The 25,536-nt window shown below is 40.1% G+C and overlaps 1 long non-coding RNA gene across 1 annotated transcript in view; it reads left to right on the forward strand.

Annotated features, from left to right (window-relative positions):
• LOC121073569 overlaps positions 1 to 25,536 on the forward strand; it is an 82,675-nt gene that overhangs the window by 36,889 nt on the left and 20,250 nt on the right. The window contains exons 2-3 of the long non-coding RNA XR_005821799.1: positions 15,266 to 15,325; positions 16,164 to 16,288. This is a non-coding gene — a long non-coding RNA (uncharacterized LOC121073569). The remainder of the gene's footprint in view (positions 1 to 15,265; positions 15,326 to 16,163; positions 16,289 to 25,536) is intronic.

The raw sequence follows: 25,536 nt of genomic DNA on the forward strand, positions 1-25,536 counted from the left end.
TTGTCTGTTGTCAAAAGGTGCAAAGAAGTAGATTAATGGTGGTGGTAATTTAGCAAAACTTCAGATAAACACTTCCATATATCACATCTGCTACTCTTTAATGCTAGGAAAGGATATGTATGGAACAACCCTCTTAGGCTAATCTAGTTGCAACAGTGCTTCATATCTTCGTACAAATATATTTTAAATTACAAAATACAATGGTACTTGCCATAAATGAATTTCTGAAGACCAAATATGTAGGTATCACCAGTTGTGTGCAGAAGGGTTTTTCAAGCTGATTCCTTTCAGCATTATCGGTGCTACTATTCTAATGGGTTATCTTCCAAATATATTCCCGTTTTAAAGCTTAACTGTTGTCTTTCAGTTCTTTATAACTGAATGTGAAGTCATTTTGTATCAAGAGATTTAGGTTATGGGCTGTAGTAATGGAACTGTCTTTTTTTCAATTTAGCAAAATACCATTAAGAATTAATTTATGGCCAGGCTACATTACTGAATCATAGAGGTATGGAGGAATGTTACACTCTGGGTATTCTTTCCAACAAAGTTCTAAAGATAATTTTTAAAGTACAGACACTTTCTTCCTTCATTGCGCTGTGACTCGTATATATAAATATGATTTAGGGAGCATGTTTTTACTGGAGATGCTGAGGTAGCAAAATGTACAATTACAGATAACACTCAACGATGTGAAGCTGTGTGTGCAGTGGATGCAATTTTGCATTGCATAAGCAGCAAATGGAACAAAGGGTGATTATTTTAAAATGAAATAAATAAAATCCTACCATCCTTTAGTACAAATGTCTGTTCAGGGGAGGTAATTCTGGCTGACTGAAGGTAAAAGGTTTAAAAAGTAAACATTGAAAGGGAGGGGATGGGGGCAAACAAATGCATAAGATCCCTATGATCTCCTGGACTGAAATGAAAATGTTGTGAAGTAAAAAGTTTTGTTTAGTATTAAAGTTGTGTTTACGTAAGTTCCTAATGTTTTAATAGTTTGTCAACAGATATCATTCATTCATGGGTTTCTCACAGGTTTCACACATAAAAAACCCTCTCAGCACAGGGGGAATAAAGAATACCTTAAAATCTAAGCATCAATGCAATACGGTGACCTAATTCCAGTAGCACTAAACGATAGCATGGTTGGCTGAGAATGGGGAAAACTTTGTCTCCTTCCACTATTTGGCAAAAAAGGATTTCAATCACATTATTCATATATTAGCTGATACTATGTTGTAGATGCTTTTATGTAGAACGTTATCCAGGGGACTTGATCATGGTAAGAGAAACTAGGTAGGTATACAGTAGGACCAAATGAACTCAGGTTCAGTTACGTTTTCTGATTAGATAATAAAGTTAGTTCTTTTGTGAGCTTGAAAAACATTTGAGAGAGAAAGTAATACTTGCACAGAGTATGACTTTACTTTTGAAAGGTCCCATTTAAAACATGGTAGAGAGATGCCTAAATAGAAAAGGGACAGAATCGTAAAGCTACAAATATTGGAAGGGGTCTGAAAATGAAAGAATGCAAAAATGAATATTATAAATCGGGAAATGTGTGCTCTTACTACGCTTTAGTGCAAACTGACCTGTTGGGGGTAAAGAAGAAGGAAATTACTACACAGCTTCTGAGAGTTCAGCTCCTTCCATTTATTCATTTGTGATACAAATTTGAAATGGGAACTCCTTCAAGAGTTCCAGCAGACACCCCTGAAGCCAAGGCAGCAGTGAGGCAGAGGCAACACCTCCCTCCTCTGCACTGTGCTGCTGTGCTGCTTCTGCAGAGAGGAGGACTTGGAGCCCTTCTGTCTGCGTTCACTGCTATGTGCAAAACTGCCCTGCTCTTCTGCCAGGGAGAAAAAATATTCCCTGGAGTGCTTTGTTCATTTTAAAAGATAAATCCGTAATCTGTTAGTCTTTGTTCTGTTCTTCACCTGCCCTGTGACTTTTGTAACTTCATGCACGTGAGGTATCTGTAAAATGCTGCATAATGGAAATCCTGGTTTACCGAAACATGTAAGCGGTGCTTTGGGTGCTGGATAATGGTGTACACTATTCTCAGCTCAAGTCATTTACTAATGGCAAGGTTTCTGCCTAGCACATATTGGCTCCTGAAGCCCAAGAAACTAGGCTGATTTATGTTCAGTACCTGGCCCCTTGCTGCTGTTTCAAATCCTTTCCGCTGTGGATTGTATCTGGATGTTAATTTATCAAACTTGGGATTCATGGGATCACAGTGTTACAGCCAAGCTAAACGAGTCTTGTAAAGAAGGGTACATTCATCTTGTGGCTGCATGTAAATATTCTGAGTTGCTGTAGCTTTAGCTAAACGATTCTATTATTTCATTAATCATTTTGTGAGGATTTCTCTGCTGGTGTTGTCTCTTCTTGAGGATAGACAAACATTCACTACTTCTGTGATCAATAAACAAGTTATTGGAAAGTATAGCGCTTCTAAACAGAAGTAACATTTCTGTCTGCTGCTTTTCTTGGCTGGCTTCTGTGAGATAGAGTCTGCAGGTGAAAAGAAAAGGCCAGGGTATAAGAGCTGACCAAAATACAGACTTGCGGGATTTGAGAAATCTTATTTCAAAAATATATTGAGCTTGGGCCTAACATTTTACAGGCTGTAAGCAGTGATTTTTCTCTCCTTTCTTTTAAGCTCTCAGGGTAGTGATTCTTTGCAGCATATTTAACATGGGCTGTCCAGGGGCATTCAGCTTCTCCAGCTGCGAAGAGCTGCCCCACAGCCTTCGGGGCTGTGCAAGGACAAGGCTGCCAGCAGGGAAGGGCAGGCGCCCAGTGTGACACCTTCCTCGTGATTCTGCTGTGCTGCTCCTGCCTACCCTTGTGTCAGAGGCTTGCCAAGAGAGCAAGTGGGCAGAGAGGAGAGCAGGTACTCCGGTATTACGAGTATGGACAGAAGCCGAGCAAAACATTTCTCCACATCTGACCAGCGTGCGATTCTTCTGGAGCTGGCAACTTCTGCACCCCTAAATCACAGGACAGCTGCTTCTTCTTGCCTGTCTGCAGAGAGGCTGTCCAGGGCAGTTAAGGCTGTGTAAGTAACTACCTGTGCTAGCAGTACATATGTGTGTGTGTATATATATACATTTTTAATGTATATATATGTTTAAATAAAGCTGGCTTAGCTCCTGGGAGCTACCAAAATGCAAACCAGACAGCTGTCCATTGTGCCTAGTTACTCACAATCCTGGTTTTGATCTACTCTGATAGCCTCTCTGCATGCTGAGAACAACTGCTTTATTCCCCAAGTACTTGGTTTCCTATTCTTTTTGTTCTTTTTTTCTGTAGAGGAAGCCTTGCTTAGCAACTATACTCAAGCTTTATACTTAACTAACTTATGTGAAAGTTGCCTTCCACATTTCTCACGTCCCCTTCCAATTTCTAAAGAAAACACAAACCATCAAAATGACCTTACAGTTCTCAGAAATCCCTAAGTAATTTTTTTATGACAGAAATGCACAAACAAAAGAGGAAGTCGTAGTTCTAAAATAAATGACCAGCCAGAAATCATTAATATCTCAAAAGGAAAAGAACATTTATACTGACAAAATAACAATGCTAGGATCAAGTTTGAGTAAACTGCGTATGTAATGAATGTAGACTAAAACCTTGGAACACTTCTGAGTAATAAACACATAGTAGGTCCTGCTCTCTCATGCAGATTTCAGATGTTTCTGACATAAATGTTTTTCTACTAAAAATTGAGTAGGACCATGATTTTTGGTAATGATGGTGGATATTCAGTGCAGCCTTTCAAAATGTCCAATATGCACTTCATTTGTTTAGGTTTGTTAAGCTGAAAAGGTATGCTTTGTGTTTAAGTGTTAAGGAAGAGCTATGTTACATTTTGAACTTGACACTTGTAAATTTGTCTATATTCTTCATGCTAAGGGTTTTTGGTTGTTTTGGTTTTTTTTGAGTATCTTTTTTCTTCCCTCCACAACAGTTTATATAGGTCAGTTTAGAAGAGAGGTAATGGTGTTTGTAGAGCACCCTTGTATGGCCACCAAAGCATTCCTGCCCTGCAAACAGATGACTGGGTGGTAAGCATAGTGGAGTGAAAAGGAAAGTATTTCTCTCATTGATCACTTTTAGCTACTGAGGTGACTCCCGCTTGTACAGCTGCTCAGGTGCAAGTAGTGCCCTCCAGCTTTTTAACTAATTGGCTGTGATAATCCAGGGTCTTTGTCACATCCTATGTGCTGATGGAGAGACTCAGCCTTTTCTCATCCACCACACTACTGCTGAACAATGTGAACTTTGCGTATAATCCCTAGCTCAAACAGTGTCTGTGACATCTAAATTATACTTGGAGAACAGCAGTAAACGTGACCAAGGATATAGCCAGCTCTTGCATGTAGCTTTGCTATCAGGCAAGCTCTCACTTTGCCCAATTCATCAGTCAAGTGATTAATCCTATCATCACACGTATCAGAGCTCAAATACCTGATTATGCATATTCAAGCTATTCATTTGAAAGAAATGATTATAAAAAGTAAAGTGCAATGTCTCTAGGCAGCCATCTGCCCTTTCCAAGTGGGACAGGCCACCCTGTCATATGTTGGTGGCCTTCTAAACTGGGAGAGGGGTGCACACCCCAGGCCTCTGCCTTTTAGCTCCCACATAGTCCAGGGGAGCATAAAGCTGCAGTGAAGCAGCAGCCCACTGCAGCATCTTTAGGGGCTGCAGTTCTTTTTCCTTTATTTTGGAGTCTGTGTTGATATGTCTCTCCTGAGTTGTGTTATCTTGAAAAATGTATTTCCAGAAGGTGGGTCCTCATGGCTTCTTGCCTGCAGTGGAGGGGGTAGAGTGGGCAAGTTGATGGGTCAATTCATTTTCTGCCCGGTGTTCTTATGGACAGTGTTCAGATTTATCAAATGTTTTTTTTCCATGTGCTTGTGATTTGACAGTTAAAGGCCACATTGTGTGTATTAGGGGAATCACTGCATGCTAGGGTAAGAAATTAGGTGAAAGAAAAATTGATAAGTTATTAGTGAAGTTAATCCACTTATGACAGCAAGCCTGAGATTTATCTGGATCTACTGCCATTCAGCTAGTGTTCATATAAACAAAGCAAGTTGGAAAAATCTCTCTGAAATCCTAGTTACAATAACATGGGTTAAGATGATAAAAGCTTCTCAATAGGGAAGAGCTATTTAGTAGAAAAATAGTTTTATTCATTATGTAAGATCCCCAATTTCATTTATCTGGTTTTTCAATTATTGAAGATCTGCTGTTTGAGTTGTATCCACATCTTTCCAGCCATATCCCCACAAGAAAACATTTTAAAGAGTTAAAATAGGAGAGCAGAGAATATCACAGACATCCACCTCTGGTTTGCTTTTTCAAAGAACTATTTCCATTGCAGAGAATCAGATTTCAAGCAGAAATGCAGGCTAGATATTTTTTTTAATAATCATTCTCTACAGTTTGTGGGGCAAAATATAAATGTAGAGATGCATTATCACAAGAATGCTCCTCATAAATATGTCAGGAGTGTATGGATCTGTATTGGAAATTAAAGTTGCCTTTGGCAAACTGTCTGCACAGTTGTGATAAGGAAACACATTGAAATCTTAGCTAGGTTTGCCTGTAGTATGGTCAGTTGTACAGAGAAACCACTGTCCAGGAGTAGTTATGTTTTTTTCTCATTCTCTTTGTTTTAGCTTTACAATAGATGACCAAAATAAATGAAAACTTTAATTTGAACATAAAAAACTAGATGAGAAAGCTACCATGCTTAGCTGATTTTATCGCACTAGACAATGCTGTCATTAGCTGGGTACATAAGCCACAAAACCAAGCCACGAGAGTTGCCTCTCGCTGTTCCCCTGGTCACTACCATCCCTGCTGTCCTCCTGGGGCTTGCTCCCTGGTGTTGATGGTGTCTGGGGCACCTGGTAGGCTTGGGGCTGCAGCCGTGCATGGTTAGCAATTGACACTCCACAAAGTAAGCTGTGAGAGTGATGGCTTCCCTTGTTTTCTGCCAGCCTCTTCATAGCTGACTGGGAAGTAGGTTTCTTTAGGTGTTCTGTTTATTCTCAGTCCAGAAATAGCTTCTGTATTTTGGGCTAGCAACTATTAGGAATTTGTCTCATTTTTCCCCTTTTTGTTCCACGTTTCATCTCTAGCTAAAGTTGAGCAAACTTCAGGTTCAGTTGGTAACTGAGCACTAGTTATAAGCTGGAAGATGCTTGTAAACGTAACTAGTTATTTCAGCAAAACAATTATCCTAGCATTGCCTCAACTCGTATACAGAGAAGAAGAAAAGAGTTGTGAGGGAGAAGGAGACAGCAAAAAACAAGGGTCTTGAGCTCCAACAGAAGTCCTTGGCATGAAAATGTGTAAGTGCAGGTTCTGCTGCCTCGTACATGTTTTACTGTGTAAGTGTAATTCCTCTTTTCAGGCATACTCAATATATTTTTGTTTCTCCTTTCTGTAATAATCTTGTTATATTTGTTTCTTTGGACAGGTAGTTATTAGCTATGATTTGATACATATATTGCAATAACAAGCCCTTTACAACTCCTATCGGGCATAATAGAATGAAATATCCTGATACTATCTTTGGAGGCAAGCATAACACATGTCCATAACAATCTCATTTCAATTGTATAGAAGCAAAACTGTGACACAGTCAACACTGGCATAGCACAGTGCTTCGTATAGTCTGGGTTCCATGGAAAAGTAACAAAAAAATGAGGCTGTGCTCTAAGTGCTTAATTGCAGAGGTGCAGCCTTGGCAGAGGACAGGCAGGCCAACAGGGAAGCCCTGCAGCCTTGCTGGTGCTGCATTGTGCTTCAAGCTAGGTGCCTTTGCAGAGCTCAGGGGGCTGAGATTTTTTGCAGACCCATCAAGGAGTAAAGTGAGGATGGCTGCCTACTTACCATCCCCTCGTGACTGGGTTTATTTCTAGAGAAGGGGGTGACTGAGTCCAAAAGTCTTCGATCTCAGGGATCTGCAGGAGTACTACTGGGGGTGGGATGTGTTTGAATGTGTCTTGTGCACATGTGTATAATGATTCTTCTGTAATGATATAGGCAGGGAAGAAAATCTGTATAGAAACAATGATTAGCAGACCAGCAAGTGGGGAAGAAAAGGTGCTAGAAGAAGATTTTTCTGTACTTGAGGAAAAAAACAAAAAAACAAACCACAGAAACAGCAGATATACTCAAAAGTGGCAGATCAGTATCTTTAGAGAATAAGATGTTTGCTAAATAATACTAAGGGATAGAGGACATTGCAGGGACCAGCTTGATAAAGTGGCAGCATAACCTGGCAGTCGCACCTGTAGCTGATGCCAGTCCTGTGAAGGGGATTCTCCAGTGCAAAATCTCTCCACTACAGGCTGAATTACTCCTCTCAGCCACATCTCAGTCCTCCGGAACTGGCTGAGGTCTAAAAAGAAACAAATGCCTTGCAGAAGGATGCACAAATTTCACACAGAGGCGAAGCAAAGGACAGACCGACAGCTGGAGCATACTGCCTGAAAAACACATGGAGCATCAAAGGGGAGGCTGTGCCATAGCTCCCCAGGCTTCAGTGAGCAGGAGACATGCTGAAAAGGGACAGTGCTGGCAAAGCATCATGATAGGCGTACAAGCCCTCTCAACAAAAGTGTAAGAGAAAAACAAGAAAATAATCCTCAGTGGTGTCATTTTAGCAACTGTACTGGCTTAAGGTAAGCCCAGAATGCCTTCTCTTGTCTTTGTCAGAAGCCCTTAAACTCTAATGGGATAGCATAGTTGTTCTCAATTAATTTGTTATTTATGCTTTGCACAACTTGCGAGTGATGTCATCTTGATAAAGGAAACAGACTAAAACTAGTATAAGAAGGGACAAGCCTGCAATTTTCTATCACTTAGGAATCCCCACAGGAGGAAGAGAGAAAACTACAGCAGCAATGAGCAATCTTCATACATGAAGTTTACACCAAAGAGAAGAAATCTGAATGAATGATTCAATTTCCTTACTTCACAGATATCAAAACAAGACAGAAAACACTAGATAAAAATTGCCTTAACAGCAAAAATTGACCATGTGTGAAAACTTTAGATCTTGGGGTGCTGGTATGATCAACAGCTTTTCTTAGACATGAAACCTGCAGTATAAGTCATGAAGAGCTCAAGCCCATAAAATATCTTCCAGAGAATTTACAGAGGCTCTTCTAACAGCTGAAAACTAGCAGTTGCATTAGAAAGAAATGGAACAATTTGGCCTGGCCTAGACCTCTGCTGGCATCAGTAAAAAGGTGGAAACTGAACCAGTTTGGCCATGTGATCAGAGCAAAAGACCAGGCAGACACTCACCAGCAGGGATCAGTCAAAGGGGAAAATGTTTCCCAGGGTAATTAAAAAAAATAAAGAGAGAGTATAAAGGGAAATTGTCAGCCAAATAACACTGAGCACTTGTAAGTTACAATCAACGCTTCTAAATGACAGCTTAAGATTGAGTCAAGAGCAGGAAGATGAAGAAAGGTAGGTCTCAAAAATTCCCTCCTTAACTAATTCAAAAGGTCTTTGTTTAGAGGGTTGTGTATTAATCTTCCACAATAGATAAGCCGATGTGATTTGCCCTAATATCTGGTGTAAATACAGCATAAGGCATATAAGAATTTAAAATGAAGCAAAGAAAAGGGAGAGAAGCTAAGTGTACTCAAAATGGTAGAAGAATGTTACATGAGCGAGTTTTTTTTTTTTTTTTTTTTTTTTTTTTTTTAAGTCTTAAGGAGAAGGAAAGCTTGGATTGGTTTTGACTCTGTTTTCCCTTTGCCCTCACTCACTGCTGGTGTTTGCAGTGTAGGAATTGATTCAGCTCAGGTGAGTCCTTTGCAAGCACGCAGGAATATCGCAGCTTTCGTCTCTCCCCATAATCTAGGAGTGGGGAGTGAGTGCGTATGGGTAACGCTGGCAGCCTCTCCAAACTCAGTGCCTAGGGTAAAGTGACGTTGTGCTTAATTTCCTCCAGCTAGGTGGTGGAAGTGGATAAAGGCTGCAGAAATTAAATGCTTAGGAAAAAAACATCATATGTAAACTGTTGAAACTCTGTGTGTGTGAAGTGAAGGGGAATTGGAAGAGGAGCAGAGCAAAAAGTATCTAAGAAACAAAGAAACCCAGTGTTTTCACGTAAAATATTTTTCTAGGACCTGCTACTCCTTGGTAAAATTGGTACTGTCTGTATTTTGGGAACACAACTTTGTGGAAAGCAGCAAGTGTCAAAAGAAATCACTCGGCCTCAGAAAAAGGGCATTTTGGACTACTTTGGCTTTGGGGATCTTGCCCCAGGCTCCCTGTGAGACCTGCAGGTGCTGGGCTGGCTGCATCCTTTGGGAGGTACCGAGTCACCCCTTGGCTTTGGTTTCCCTTGCTTCCAGCTGGACTTCATTCTGCAAAGATAATTGTGGGCAATTTGTGATGATTATGCATAGGTGAATGGTAATGAACCTGGTTGCTGCATCAAAATGACAGTAAGGGACATTTATTATTGCAGTAAATAGTGGAAAACAGTGGAAAAAGCTGGAAATAAAACTGTCATTGTGACAGAATTGGCTTATGACAGTAGCTGGGTACAGCTGAAAGCTGGATTTTTCTTTAACCGCTCCCTTTCAAAGAAGGTTGTAATTTTTTGGTCAGAAATGTGGTAGCAAAAGTTAAAGGCAAAAATGACTGGAACAGGTACGACTGTGGTTTACCTGATAGTAACCCAAATAGTTAAAAGCCACAAAGGGCATCATTCGCTTAGAAAATTGTCATTAGGATATAGGTAATCTTTCACTCGTAGGCGGTACAACCTAAGAGAAAAAGCAATTGAGCAACCTGACCTTCTCTTTTGGTTCTGCCAATGGTCTGTCGACTGTCTCTGTCTCATTTCTGCCTACTTCAGTCAAACAATTTATATTTGCTTTGAAATACACAGGATTAAGCTGCTATGTCTTTGATGAGATATCACACAATATAGCTGTTATCAGAGAATGTTTATTTTAATCAGACTTTGCTGCAAGAATGTTTAGCTCAGCTGAAATTATCCTCTGGTCTCAACCCCCTCTCAAGTGGTTGGATGCTTATATCACAAAGAGGTTTGGAGCACTGTTGGTGGTTGTGTGGGCTCCTCTTTCTGGGGAGGGGAGGCAGGGAGTTTCCTGATGGAGAAGGAACAGCCCTTGACATGTTTCTCTCACACTTGAGCAGGGTAGCAGTGCACCCAGTGCATGTTGCAGATGTGGCTCTGACCTGGCCACTAAGCAATGTTCCTAGTAGTGGCATGTCTCCTTAGCATAACTGTCGTGTTCTGGATTTAGTGTGCCTCTTTCAGAACTGGCAGGCAAAGTAAGGAGAGCATGTCACATGTTGTGAGCTATTTGGAGAGCAACTGCACCAGTTGAAGAACTTTTGATAAAGAAATCAGCATTTTCAGGTATGTTTCAGCCAACTTTGGAGTGCTGCAGTTCAGATCAGGTCAGACTTGTGAGGTTGCTTTCTCACATCTCTGTGACTCCTCGGATATGACATCACGTCTTGACTTTGTTCTAGTGCAGCCGATCCAAAGCAGCACCTTGCAGACGCGCACGGGAGGTGGTGGGTGATCAGCAGCCCGACAGCCATCTCTTTCTGCAGCCTGTGTCTGCCCCACATGTGGTGGGCTGGAGCTTGCCTCTGCCACAAACGAGCCTTTGATGTGGGTGGCATAGCAGCTCTGTGGTAATCTCTAGGGGAAAGAGCAGTGATATTGGGCAACTTCCATAGCCTTTCAGAAGTGGCTGTTAGACCCTTCTTAACACATTTAGAAACATGGCTGATATCCTCCTGTGAACATGCTGTTTCTGTTGAATATGTTTTAAGAATTATTTTTATAAGTTTGTGCAAAAGAGATATTCTGGAGATTATTTTTGTTCATTAGCTTCAAGTTAGAAGGTCATCCATGTATAACTGAGCGAGAATCCCCTTCATCTTTTCTTTATTAGAACTTGAAAGTTCTATTTCTAAAGAAATCTGAGATTTCTTTCAAGTTCTAATAAATTCACTTTTTAATTTAATCTCAGCATGTGTGCAAGGCTGTCCCTGGAATAACTGTTATCCAAGGATTTTAGCTTCTGCATTAGCTGACCGTAGAATACTCATTGTTTTGTCATCTGCTGTTAATAGCGCACCATCAGCAAAGAGGTGTTTCATAGGTCTCTCTAACAAAACTAGGTAAGTGACACAAAATCTCTCAGAAGTCTAAGAAAAATTTGCCTTGAAGAGGTGAATGAAAATAAAAAGTAAAATTCTTGGTGCAACCTTTAACCATGGATAACCACTGATATTGATAGGATTGCATCAGAAATTACAGCAGTGCTGTTCTTCTCTCCATTACATTTATGTTTGTGTCAGCATTTCTGCAATAAACCCATATTTTCTGGGCTTTAACAACCTGCTATAAAAAAATCAAATTGAGCTGGAACTTGTTGCACACATACTATATTTCAGCATTCTAGGAGTTTTATTAAATCTGAAAAAAAAATCCATGAAGCTCTTTTAAAGTTATTATAGAATAAAGAAGGAAGATTTCATGGTTTGGGTTGCATGTTGTCATACTTAGTGTCAGTCAAAATCAGCTGAGTTATCCACTGTATACTGATTTCGTTCCCTAGCTCAAAACCACTCCTTATTCATCTGCATGGTTGCTATGAGCTATGCATCAGAGCATCTATGTAATAGCCTTATTTACTGCTCTGTGAAACCAAATGATTAAAAGCACAATATATTTTTGGGGAAATAAGAAAAAAAAAAAAAAAAAAAAAAAGATCCCCCTCCCCCAGTGGAATTTTTTTTTGATTTTTTTTTAGTGTCTATTTTTGCTTTGTATAGTAAGAATCTTTTTTTTACCTATGCATAGGCAGACATGCACTAAAAGCCTAATGTGTTGCTGGTGAGAGGGGCTTCATTAGTTGTCTTGAACTCTGTGCTGAGCACAGTAAAGGGTCACTTACTGGAGGTAAGGCATTTAGAGGAGGGGGCTAAAGCATGCAGGTATTTCTTGGCATCCTGGCTCCCAAGTAAGATTCTTGCAAAGCTGAACAACAAAAAGTATGGCAAACTACAGCTCTTAAGAAAGATTTTTTTTTTAAAAAACTTGCTTTAATGACAGTAGATGGAAAGGATCTGCCTCTCTCTCAAAAGGCATGGAAGAGCAGAGGAAATTTTATGTATTTTTTAACCATTCAGTATAAATTTACAGATAAGTACTTTGGAAGATGCTGGATTGCAACGAGTAAGACTAACAAGATTACAAGTAGCAGACTAATATATTGGATCAAGTATGTACTGATTGCTTTGGCTGGAGTTGATAACTCGTGATTGAGTTGATAGCCATGTTTTGTAATTCACACCATTATTAGTAAAGTGCACAGCTGAACAAAAGATAAAATTTCTAGTCTGTGGAAAACTTGGATATTTCAGCCTTTTTTCTTCTCCCTAAATCTTATCAAATAGGTAAAACAAAAAGCTTGATTTTGGAAAAGTTCAAGTATTGACTTAATTGGCTTTGCTTACAGCTGAATTACAGCTCCTTCAAACCACTGACCGCCTCTGGTAGCAGCAATATGGGTGAGCTTGATTGCTGCTTTCCAGCAGATCCCATCTCCTGTGATACAGGCTGATGGCTCAGCAAGAGAGGGAATAAAAAACACGGTGTAAACTTTTTGTTCAAGCTTGGGAACATGTTGGACATGAGAAAACTTACTGTGAGGGGTAGGAAGGAGAGAAAAAAACGTGCTGAAATTTGCTCAGGATGTCATCTTGTAGGTGAGATAGGAGAATGTGGCAGCTCACGAGAAAGGGCAGTTCACTGTTGAACTGACTCAAAGCAAAATTTATTCCTGTCATCCCAACAAATAGGAAAAAATAGATTTTATTCACACTACCCAAAACAACTTATTTTGGTCTTGGTTTCCCAGTGCACATTAGCAAAACTAGTATTTTCCCGAAAATGAATATTTCACCCAGCAATCAATTCTGTATTTGTAACAAAATGAAGTAACACTGTCTTGGTAGAGGTTTGCTTTTCTGCTGCCTTTTCTTCCAACCCACCCCAGCTGTGTGTGTGTTCTCCACATGTTTTAGTCTTATCTCCAAAATTTCAAAACTCAATTACCAGCAGTAGTTTCTCCTGTATGGGAAAATCCCATGCAATTTTATTAAGGGGAAAGGGATAAAGATCCTGACCATCGTTTTTAATTCAGTAGCAGTCTCTCCAGTGTCTCATTATCCTCCTTGTAAATGATTCATGGCCAATAATCGTCTGTGAAGAACAAATGACTCCCCTGTTCCCAAGTCGCCCACACTTATCCTTGAGCTACCTGTATTTTGGATTAAGACCTTCCCCTAAAAAGTCTGCACAAATATCTCTTTCCCTGTGGCTGTTACCAGGTGGGAAAGGAAGGTTGGCTTGGAAATGGTCGGCATTATTCAGGTTGACCTTCAGAGCACTTATTTACAGACCTGCACAAATTTGAGGTTGCAGTTGAAGAGCAGGGTAGGAAAAGTGATAAATGTATTCTCAAGGGCAGGAAAGATCTAAGATGTCTATAAAGAGCTTTAAGAACTCCTGCAGGCCTCCTGGAATAGGCAGGCAAATTACTGCCTCAGACAAATGTCTAGGCTGCTAGATAACTCTTCGCTGAGCCTGCAAGTCTAAATGGACTGATACTGTCTTGCAAGTATGGTGGCTTGTTTCTCCTCATAAAACATTGCCTTATATTGAACTGTTGAGACTCCTTCTTCCTTTTCCTCAGGCCATGTGGTATTCTTTCTTTAATGGAAGTTGAAATGAAGTTAAGTATGTTTCATTACAGCTAGCAAAAATCATCTCTGTTCTTTGGATACCCACTTGTCATTTCTCTCAGATTTACTCGTGGCATGTTACAATGCCATCTTCCTTAGCCTGCTTTTCCAGCCCTGGCAGCAGGCCTCCGTGTGCTGTGCTTAAATGCTGCCTTGTCCCACAGCAAGGTGGGATGTAGAGAGCTGCTTGTAAGGCCTTCTGCCAGCCATTCATTAGAGCCACGCTGTGCCCATTGGGCTGTGCTGTGACCCAGCCCCTTTGAGGTCTGCTGCTGGGCACGAAGGTTGGCAGCTGTTGCATCCTGCCCTCTAAATGGGTGCTGAAGCGAATAGCTTTCATTTTGTGATGGACGTGGTACAGACATCACCTCCTTTTTTCTTTTTTGAGTGGAAAAGAAGGGTGAGTATAAAGGCTCTGGCTGTTTCAGAGGTTTGGGTCTGACTTGATCTCTGTAGCAACTTGCAAATCGATGCTATGGAATTGGTAACAGTCTTCAAAATGATGCTTACGATAAAGTCCCTGCGTATTGTTTCTCAGGAATCAAATCCCCACTGAAAGTTTTAGTCTGCAGTAATAGTCATTCACATTTGTGTTTCCAAATAGAAATGCGACTGTCACAGTGTGTAGGCTCGAGTGTTCTGTGTTTAATATAATCCAGTTACCCATACAGAGTTAACTCACTGTCTCAGGACAGTGAATTGAACTAAACTTTGATGAATCAAGAAGTCTGTTCAATTACAACTCCATTTCTTTCCAGTAGGAACCACAACTGTATTTTAAGTTGATCTGTGATATTCATGCCTAACTCACTAAACTACTCATCAGTGGCTTAGTTTATTTTACTTAGTTTCACTTCAAGAATGATTTCAGTGGCTTTCTGGAAATATGTTGCAGTGGAAGGGTTCACTTGGAAGCTCTTAGAGACACAATAAGGTCGCAGCAGAGAAATCCACATACTTAGGTGTCTCTGCTAATAATCAAGTGTTACTGAACAGCTGATTTTGTGGAACCAGGAAACTGCTGTGATTGGGAAGCTGTTTTTGTGCCTTGACAGTCTGAAAGACACCAAAACAAATAGCTATGGGATGATCCAAGAGTTCTCTTGGCTGTTTACAATTCTCTAGTTATAGAGAGTCTTTGCTTGGATCCCATACTGCCCCGGACAGTATTGCAAGTTGAGTAATAACCTCATGAGTGTGCTTTGCTTAGCTCTGTTAGTATGCCACTCAAAACATGCAGTGAAGATAAGGTCCAGGAGTAGAATGACCTTAATTATCAAAAGAACGGTGTAGCAGTGCTAAGGCCTTCCTGGCATTGCAACTATGAAATGGTCTTAAAAGCAAAAATTTTCATCATGTAATTTACTGATCCAAAACCGAATTCCATAGCTGATGCAGCTTTCTCTTCTAGATGGTTTCTGCCCCCTGCCTCTCTCAGCCTTCATCCGTGTCACCTCCTGCACCATCTTCGGTATGCTAGGAGCTCCTGCAGTGTCTCACTGCAGCTGCAGGAATCTCTTTTCAAAATCAGATCAGAATATGTGATGTGGCAGTAGCCTTGGGCTTTGCACTCACCTTTTGATTCTGCTGTTCAGCCAGTGTGTGGTTTCTAATTTCAAAAGTATTGGATGAATTGCCAAAATAAACTGGAACTTTACTTTTTAAAAGAAATGCTAACTTTTCTAGACAACAGGAAAAAGCTATTGTAAACAATGTTTAAAATGCTGAATGTTTAAAATTTCATATGTCATATATCAATAATATTTCTATATTTTTTATAACCAGATCATCATTACAGAGCTGTGGAATGTGTTGAGTTTTAATTGTGCCTCACAAAATACTACATTGTTTTATCATAAGCGTTAAACTGAAAACACAAATGATAATCTGTAGAAGTTTGGAGCTGAATTTTCTGTTAATAGAAATCTGTTAGAATAGAATAGAATTCTGTTAATAATCCTAACAGTGAATATTTTATGTTTATCACTGTAAGTGGACACAATCCAAAAACGTGTACATTAGAAGATTCATCTTTGATGTTGTAAAGTCAAGAACATAAAAATCTGGATAATGTTGCATCTAAAACTATTTGTATGAATGACGTTTTCCATTTTTTAGTCAGATTTAGGAGGAAGCAGTTAAATAGGAGGAAACTACCCCGAGATGATGTTTAAAGATGTAGCAGTTTCCACAGTGGCCACAGATTTTTAAGTGTATAACACATTAATAAGTTAACAGAGGAAAAACGAAAGTGTGTTAAATACAGCAGTCATTTAGTTTTGAAATAGTGTTTTTCTTGTTCATTACAGAACAGGAAAGGTTGGATATGTGGAGTGAGGAAGGTCAAGAAGACGTGTGAGCTCTGAGCCAGCTGGATGCTGCACAATGAAATCATCTCCTTGCCTGGCATTTGCCACTTTGTTCCTCCACAATGGTGAGTTCAATCATTTAACCCAAACTTCTCACAAGCCTTTTGCTAAACCAGTCTCACCTTCTGTACACTTGTAGTTGTGGCATAAATCAGGGCCACATTTGTTTTAAAAATAAAAAGTTTTTAATGATAGGAACTCTTGGGAAAGTAGGGGGAGTGATTCTTGGTGTCCCAGGTTACCCCATTCTTGAGATGGCTGCTGTGAAGGTAGAATAAAGTTTGAGGAGCAATTTGAATAGAAAGCTTGAGTACAGTTTGGGAACAGTTGCACTGCTTAAGGTACTGCTTTCCTTTCCCTCATTTCCTCATCAGCTTCTTACTTTCCATATGCTGAAAGTTGTGTGTTCTCATCATAGTAGGATGGGCCATGCCGTGCTCTTTTCTGCTTCAGTGCAAAGCCAGATAGGTCAAATTAAACAACCTTCAGGTTAACCAGCTAAAAATAAGGCCAGATGACTTTATATTGAAGCTGGTGAAGAGTAGTGGCATTAAAGAGTACTTTCTGCAAATTCATGTTGGATAGTTGTCTTAAGTAGTACTGTGAAAAGCACTCAGAAGAAGCTAAGATTTCTACTTCTAGAGCAGAATTTAAATTATATAGAATTATTAAACAAAATTAAACCAAAAAAAACCTGACTTAGTGCTCATTAGTTCAACCTGTGTAAAGAGTGAAGTGGGGTAAACAAGCATGGCAAAACTGTGTCTAAGACTGTGTTATAAATCACCTGTGTTAAAGGATCAACCTGCTGTTCTCCGTGTAAGCTTGATCCTGGTCTTACTTGGAATGTTTCACTTTGAACCTTTAGGTTCTTTTAAAACAGTGGATAACCTGCATCAAAAAGTAAGCAGTTTTTATGAAAGGAGCAGTAACATTTCAGGCTTTTTCAGTCTTAAACAAATCTCATCTATAACCACTGTAAAGGGTAAGTTTTCCCTTATCCCTGTACTACTACAGTCTCTGAAAGCATCTGGTATTGAGTACTGCCAGGGAGGTAATTTTAGGCTTGGGTCTGGCCAAAACTGGAAAATTGTTAACCCCCTATTTCTTGTGGGGCTCTTAGTGTAAAAGCATCATTCTTTTCCGGTGGTGCCTTGGCCTCTGCCAGCCAGTACTTGGAAAACTGTCTCGATTACAATGGACAAACCACTGGAGTTTACAAATATCTGTAAAAGCAGTCGGGCAGTAGTCAGCTCTTGTTAGCAAATTCAGCAGGAGGATCAAAGTTTGAAGCAGTACAGGCATCCCCTGCTTCTTCAGAGAAATGGTGTCTAGGCTGGGTTTGAACTGTGTTGAAAGCTTGCAAAGCTGCTGGAAACCCTGCAGATAAAGGGAGTTTTTAATCTCTGCTATTCTGTATTTCAAACTGCTGTTTCTTATGTTGCACCACAGGAACGAGACCTCTGTGCAACAGTCATTTGAATGCATTGGAAAACAGATCAAAGCATATTCCCGTTGCGATGAAAAATCAAAATGCACCTTTTTATAAGCACTTCTTGTTGGACAGTGCTGTCCAAGATGCCCCAGTACAGCGTTAGAGGGATAGTTCTGTGTACTGCTCCTAACTTGAGTTTTGGCAGAGGAGTAATGGGTATTGCAAACAGTGGTTCTTCAATAGCAAGTTTTTCATCATGTCCTGGAGCATGAAGCTCATTTCTTTTCTTTGTCCTATTTCTTCCCTTTTTCCCCCTTGCCTTCTTTCCCCCACCCCTTTGTTGTTATTTTTAAACTAAAATCTTAGCTCTCTTGTGGGTCTTAATAAGGTTCAAACAAATTCTGCTCATGTTTTTAGCAAGAACAAACTCCTCAAGCCAAGCTAAATTCAAGCCAAGCAGAAGTACAAACAGGTATAATGCACACATTTCAGTCATTGTACAGGGCGCAGTCAGGCATGGAACAAACGTTGGTGATTTACAGGGAGCATTCAAAAACTCTCTCAGAGCATGGCAGGCCTAGCATGTCTCCTGGGGGCTGCCAGCTTCGTTCATTTTTACTTGTGGTCACACAGGGAATTAGATATTCACTCAGTGAAGCGCATTTGTTCCCTTGTTAAATAGTAGTAATGTACTTGAGTATGAAAATCACTTTTAAGCCAGTAACAAGAAAACCCTTTTAGTCTTTCAAATGCTTTTACATTTGAGAAATAGTTGTTCAGGTAAAGTAATGTGAAACTGTGTTTTGGAGGGTTTTTTATAACCTTTTCAAATGAGTATGCAGTGAATATATAAAAAATAAAAAGAGGATGTGCTATTTTTTGTCTGTTAACAATTTTTATTCATTTCTCTCTTTCTCTCATGCATGTTCCGTGTGAATTTTGTGGGGATTTTATGTTTTGAGTTTTGAAGGTTTTATTGTGGAGACGAGGTTCGTGCTGTGGTTACAGCTCTGTGCACAAAGACACAGGAATTTATAGTTGCCTCCATTCCTGTAGCTACAATAAATCAAAATGGGATGGAGAGCTCTCACCATGCCACTCAAGCATTTGAGAGATGTGAGGGGGGAAATGACGTTGAAGCAAGGTAGAGAGCACAAGGCCAAGGAAGTTCCCTCTGCTTTTTGCAGAGAAGCAGCTTTCCTTGGATCTCCGCTTAAGTGCGGCGTTCTTGTGTGGTAGTGCTGTGCTCACCCGAAACAAATGGCATTCACACACAACCCCTCTATGCCACTGTGCATTTTTACAGATTGTCTAATCAAAGCAACTCTTGTGAATAAGTTTCATTTTTTTTAGAAATTTATTTACATCTGCTTGGTTCAGTTGAGTTCAGTGTACTGGAAAAAACAACCTGCTCTGTTTTTTTTCAGACATCATTTTTTCAATGTATTTTTTTCCACCTCAGCTGTAAATGCTGTTTAGCTTATCTTAAGGACTGTGAGACCTGACGGGGTTTGTGCTGAAATAAACCTGCTGAAATCAAAGCTTCTTGCAGTCAGCTAGAGATGGGTCCTTTGTGGGCAATGCTGGAGGAATCTGACTCCTTGGGTTGTGGGTGTCCTGGCATGGGGTTGTGCGTGTTGTTCAGACAGCAACAGCATGAACTGAAGTGTAACAGCCCAGGAGGCTGCGGTTTAACTGGTTGTAACAGCCCCCAGGAGAGATGCAGTGTATGCTCCCTCCCTCCCTTGTGATGTTCTGCTTTAGTGTCACAACAGGTAAGCTAACCAACATCAAAGACTCTTCCCAATTAAGCTCTGATGTGCATTTCTCATTAACCACCTCCTCGGAATATTACACCTGCTACAAAGGCTTCTTTTATGTATGAAGTAACTGGGTCAGGGTTTTTTAATGGTACTTTTTCATTCAAGATAAGTAAAATGAATGCTAGTTAATCGAACTTGAAAGTTCTCATAGCTTTTCTGCTCAAAGAGAGTGACCCTACACAACACCGGAACAGCCGGCAGCCCAGTGTGCAGGGTGACCTGTGGGGAGGTAAGACACCAGTGGTTAAAATCTCAGAGTGGGGACTTGAACCTGCTTGCCTCTGTTTCAAGGAACAGACTCAGCCTCCGCGCTACTTCTCTTTTGCTCTGCAGATAAAGGGGGTATGAACAAATATGTGGGTGTTTAAACATAATGGAACAGTTCCGGTGGGAAGGATGGATGAATGTGGGAAAGATGGATGAATCAGAACATGGAAATTTTTGCTAATAAAGGTTCTGACAGTGCTTTGTTGGTGACAGTCAATCTGCCTGTGGCAAACAGCCTCTGTTATGCAGTACATCCTCCTCCTGACCAGGAGGGTGCTGTCCTTCCCCTGCCCGCTCTGGCTTGGGCTCGGAAAGACAAGCCCTCATGCTTCAAGGCTCACGTAGCCAGGCAAAGGGCAGTTTGCTTGTTTGTGGCTGGAAGAGGATATTGCCAAAATCCTGCAAAATTTTTGAAATACCAAAAAAAATAAATACAAAAGGCTGGAAAATTTTGTTGTGCCAAGTGTTGCTAGGAAGCACAGTGCATGTGAGGTGCTAGATATACCTAGGAAGATTTCCGGGCCGTCTAGGTAGTCAAGACTGGTAAAATATTAAAAAGTACCTATGCTGAGATGGTGGGGAGTGTTTGATTTTTTCAGTTGCCTGTTTGCTTTCTGTGTGGATGTGAAGAATCCAAGGCAGATGCTTGTGTCAACCCACAAGACTAGTGTGTGAAGGGATGGCGGTGACAGGCCTGGGTATATAGGGTTGGGGGGTTACAGGTATTTGGTTGTAAGGACTGCGATAGCAGATTCCTAGAGAGGAAGGCTTTGCTTCTGGTGCTCACCAGGGACTTCAGCAGGCAACAGTGTCTGGGTTGGAAGGCTTAATCCAGGCTGGGTTCAGCTCCCTTGCTCTTCTCCCCTTTATCAAGCCAGCTGCAGATGAGGGACTTCCACCTCCATGTTGGCCTGCCCTTTTCTCTTGGCTTGTTGCAAAGAAAAGCTCCTCAAGCACTCCATCTTGGCTTCTCCCCGTAAGCCACCGTTAGGCAGCATATTTTCTACCTTTGCTAGTCTAATTTGTAACTTTATCAGTCTCCTAATAAAAAAAAAAAAAAGTTTACTCATGGTAGTGAGCACAGTTTACAGTAAACAGCTTTTGCTTAAATGCTTTGTTGAACAAGAATCGACTTAATTATATGCTTAAAGAGAAACATATGCATATGTGCTCTGTTGAATCACTCCTTGTGCTGGTGATGGGTACAGGTTCAAGCTCTTAGTTGGTTTTCCAAATACTGATAGAATAGGGAAGCATGTACCAGAAACAAAATTCCTACATGGTTTTGGGAAACTTTGTTGTATAAAGGTATGACTGGGGAAAAAAGAAAAAAAGGCAAAAGGCATTATAAGATTACTGCTTTATCCTTTTCATGAAAGGATAGATTAAAGTATGTGAATTAAAAATCATTAAAGATTAATAAAGAAGAGAGGCAACAGGAATCATTTTAATTTCCTTCCTTACCATATAAAATTATAGCCTTAGGGTAGAATGAGAAAAATGTAGAACATATGAATAGCAATGTATCCGTCAGGGCTATACTATTTTTGCCTCCCTTGACATGAATACATAGCTAACAAAAATATTGTTAAAGTACAAGTGCTCACCCTGTAAATAATTTACCCATTAGCAATTGTAACCTACAAATGACAAAGCAGCGGTGGGGTGGGTTGTCTTTACTCAACATGCCAGAAGAGTTCTAGCTACCTGAACGTTTTATTTATTGCAATCTTAAATGCTAGCATCATATTAATCCCTGTAATGGCATCAGGAACAGATTTGGCTTGCTGTCCTGACACTAATATAGCACAGTATGTTCATACGTGTCGAAAAAAAGGTGGAACTGGCCGGAGCTTGGTGTAATGTTGTTTGGGGGGCGAGAGCGGGCTGTGCAGCAGAGAGCTCCTGTTGAAGGTGGGGTAAGAGCATGTTTTGCTGTGCCTTTGAATTGCCGTGTTCTGTTGCACAGAGAAAAGGACAGTTAAGACCTGGTGGAGGAAGGAGAAGCAGAGCCAACTGACTGGTGTCTCTGTCTTCAATGAAATCCACCCGGCAAGTGGAAAGTAAATGGGGTGGTGGTGGTGATGGTCGCTGTGCTGAGCGCTCTCTTCAGTGGCAGCCCTCTCTGTTTTGGTAGATTGAAGTCACTTTGTTTCTGTGCATATCACGATGAAAAACATCTTTCTTGATGTAGGTCTTATACTCCATTTGCTGTGTAAGTGCTTACTTCCAGTAGGCTAATTGTATGATTTGGAGTCATTAGCATTTATGTCACTGTGTTGCTGTAATGCTCTCAGGCCTGTGCTCTGTGACTGTTTGTACATGTATTTCCTAGTCCGTCGTGATATATCTGGGTTTATGATTGCTAATGAACACAGAAGGCCAATTTGCAAAGCAGAGCAGATGGACACCTAATCAGTCTAATGACTTAATGTCACAAATGCGATGACCTTGCAGTTACCTATTATTCATTTCTGCCAGGACTGTTTCTGAAGTGAAGCCTGTTTCTTAATCCAGACTCTTAAAGCTGCTGCTTGTCTACCTGCAGCAAATGCTCCAGCATTACCAGGCTGGTCACACCGGTGCTTGCTCAAGTCCTGAGCTGTTACAAGATGATGATAGGTTTTGCCTAAGAAAGTGCCTACTCTTGCACTATAACCAGTCTTCTGTTTTTTATTATTACTGTGCCACACAGAAAACCACTTACTGTCTTGAAATTTTAAAATCTTCCTTGAACACCTTGCCACCATGTCGTCTCTTTGACAGGTGCTATGTATTCTTGTGGTTACTTTTAGATTTAATACCTGTACTCTTTCTAAAACACAGAAGAGTCCCACCAAGTGCCTGTCATATTCACAGAAATCATCCTTTGCTTCTCCCCTTTGCTTTTCTCCTTAATACAGAAAACCATTTAGATCTGTGCCTGAGCCCTCATTAAGTTGCCAGGACTTGTAGAGAAGTTGAATTTTAATGTTCTGCTGAGTAACTGGGAAAGTCAGGGGCCCAGAAAAAAATATGACCTTGCCTGTTTCTTTGGATCTACCCAATGTTTGGAATTTTTATTCCCCAAATAGCTCATTATTAAAAAAGGGGGGTTGGGGAGGCTACATGGCTTATTATATACAGCTTTTCAAAAAAGAAACATACCCAAATTTGCCTGTTGGTCTCTGGGGAGAAGACAGGTCTCCGTTCCTATCGTGCTTTCCAGCGGACTCGTAAGAACGCTCTTGAAGTTCCTCTTCATTCAGGCCTGTGCAGTGTCTGTTGTTGCATACGGGAACAAATGGGTTTTCCAGTTGATTGTCTCAGATCTGTGAGGTCCTGCTGTTTTTCTACTGCAAAAACTTGACTATTTTCCCTGTTGAAAAGAGTCAGTCATCAGAAGAAGTAATTGCTCATTAGTGCAGAGGGGAGGGGAGCAGTAATGTGGCATCGATTATTTAATGTGCTGCTGATCTATTAATGTTGCCCTTAGTAGGTGCATTACTGCAAGAAAGGACGAGGCACTTAAATTCCATTCTAGGTCTCTATTTTATATTTGCTGATTTTCACAAAGTTATAAATTAAGTTGTTAACTAACTGATTTATGGGATATGCTTATTGTGCCAGTAATTTTCTGCATCAGTTGTAAATTACCTTCTTTTATTTTGCCATCTGCATAATTATATTTTACCCTTTTGCCTGTGTGCGTAATTTGTTACCCTGACAACCTTTATCATTCTAAAATTTTTTGTGGGTTTTGTCAATTTTTCTTATGTGAATATGATACTGAAAAAATAGATATCTACCCAAGTGATAGGAAATTGTAAGCGACAGCACCATCTAAGGCTAAAATTAATTAACATTCCTGAACAAAAAAAATGAAATAATTGTTTTGTTACTGCACAAAACTATATGTAAAGTAGCCTTTTTACAAAGTAAAGTTAGTAGGAAAAATCAGCACTTATTTTTTAATAGTTTTACCCATGTCAATGACTTATGGAAATGTGGGCAACTGTAGTTATTGTTGCATTAGCTGGTTGAGTAGTAGCACTCCCACAGATCATCTTTTGAATACAGAAATATCCCTGAGAATCTCTATGCTGGTACACAACAGTTTTTCAGGGGTGTGCTGTAATTCAAACATGGTAAAGGACATTTATTCTCGTTTACATTAAGAAGCTTTTTTTTTCTCTACAACTACTAGGCAGTCCACTGTAAGGATGGAAGGATAGATATTTGTCACTGTAGATCTGTCTCTCTATTTAGAAACATCTATACATGGTTAGAATTAGTTAGAAATAGTTAATGAGCTGATTTAAAAGCACCTTTGTTGTGTCTGTCTTCCAGTACCATTTTATATGATGTAACTTTACTAATATTAGCCTTAAATTACACGTAAGGGTGTTTATTTATACTTTTGAACTTAAAATTAGTGCTCTGTCAGGCTTTGACATGTAGAAGCTCCATGGATATGACCTAAGGAAATGGGCAATGATAGATGCAAGGGAGAAGGTGACATGCAATACAATATCCTAGGACAAAAATAAAAGAAGACATTTAAAACCTGATGTACTTTGTAGATTTTTTTTTTTCTTGGCATCAAGTTACAACACCTGACAGAGAAAGAAAGATAGTATGTATAAGAAAAGATATCTTAAATACTGCTTATGTTTTTTATTTCTTAATTATGCTACATCAAGTGGAATTTTAAAATAACTTATTCTTGAAAATTTCATCTTGTTGGAGAGAACTATTTAATTTATGGCCCTGTTTCTAAATATAAATATAGTTTGTCTTTTTGTAGAGATTGTTCTGGTATGCATTCATAAGGTGATAGATTTTGTGGGTTTTTCTTCATTTCTTCTGATGGATGGATATTGGGTGGCTGGCTATTGCTAGTTCTTTTCCAGTTAGTTATTTTAATAGGATTTTGGCTCAAACCTTCCATAAACTGGAGACATAATGTCATTTCATGATATTTCAGTGAGACAAAGTTATGCCAGCATCTTCAGAAGCAATCACAATTTCAGCTTTCAGATATACTGAAATGGCAGCAAGTGTATAGCTTCCAGGTTTTACAAAATGTTCAGTATCTGTTAGTTTCTTAATTTTAAAGCTCAGGTAGCATTTTCCAAGCTGACACTTGCGAAGGATGACCTCATTTATTCACTCTGGCTCAAGTCAAATTCCAGTACCTCTCAATGGGCTTCACCATGCCAAGGTGGTCATGGCACCAAGGAACTGCTGGCACCAGCTTTTCTGTACTTTCCCCCAGCTCCTGTTGGGTCTGCTGAGCCTGGGTGGTGCCCATGACCTGGTTGACAGTCCTGGCTCCTGGAGCACCGGGAAGCACCAGCCCTTGCCTGCCCCATCCTCTGGTCTGCGCTGCTGCTCACCAGGGAAGAGCCAAGTCCTTCTTGGTCTGTACTAGCAGGTATAGATACGTATTCATGGTCTCGTATATTCATGGCACCTGAGACAACTGCCAGGCACAAAGTGCCTGAACAAGTTTAGAAAGCCCTAAATATGGTCTAGTAAAAGAGTAGCATTAACATGTATTTTGAAGTTCAGTATGAGGCCTGTTTGTATACATAACAGACGTACATCAAATGCTTCTGCTGCTCAGGGTGGATTTACTGCAGGCTATGGTTTCCTGCTCTCAGAAAGAAAGGCTCACTCACCAGTCTGTGATAAGAATGTGTAAGCCGTATTTGACTTCAAAATCATGATTTATTCATTAGGTAGTAACTCATTTTTCAGATATCTAGTTGATACCATGTTCAAGATTAAATCTGATGATTTTTTA

Source organism: Cygnus olor, chromosome 7, assembly GCF_009769625.2.
Source record: "Cygnus olor isolate bCygOlo1 chromosome 7, bCygOlo1.pri.v2, whole genome shotgun sequence".
Taxonomy (NCBI): Eukaryota; Metazoa; Chordata; class Aves; order Anseriformes; family Anatidae; genus Cygnus; species Cygnus olor.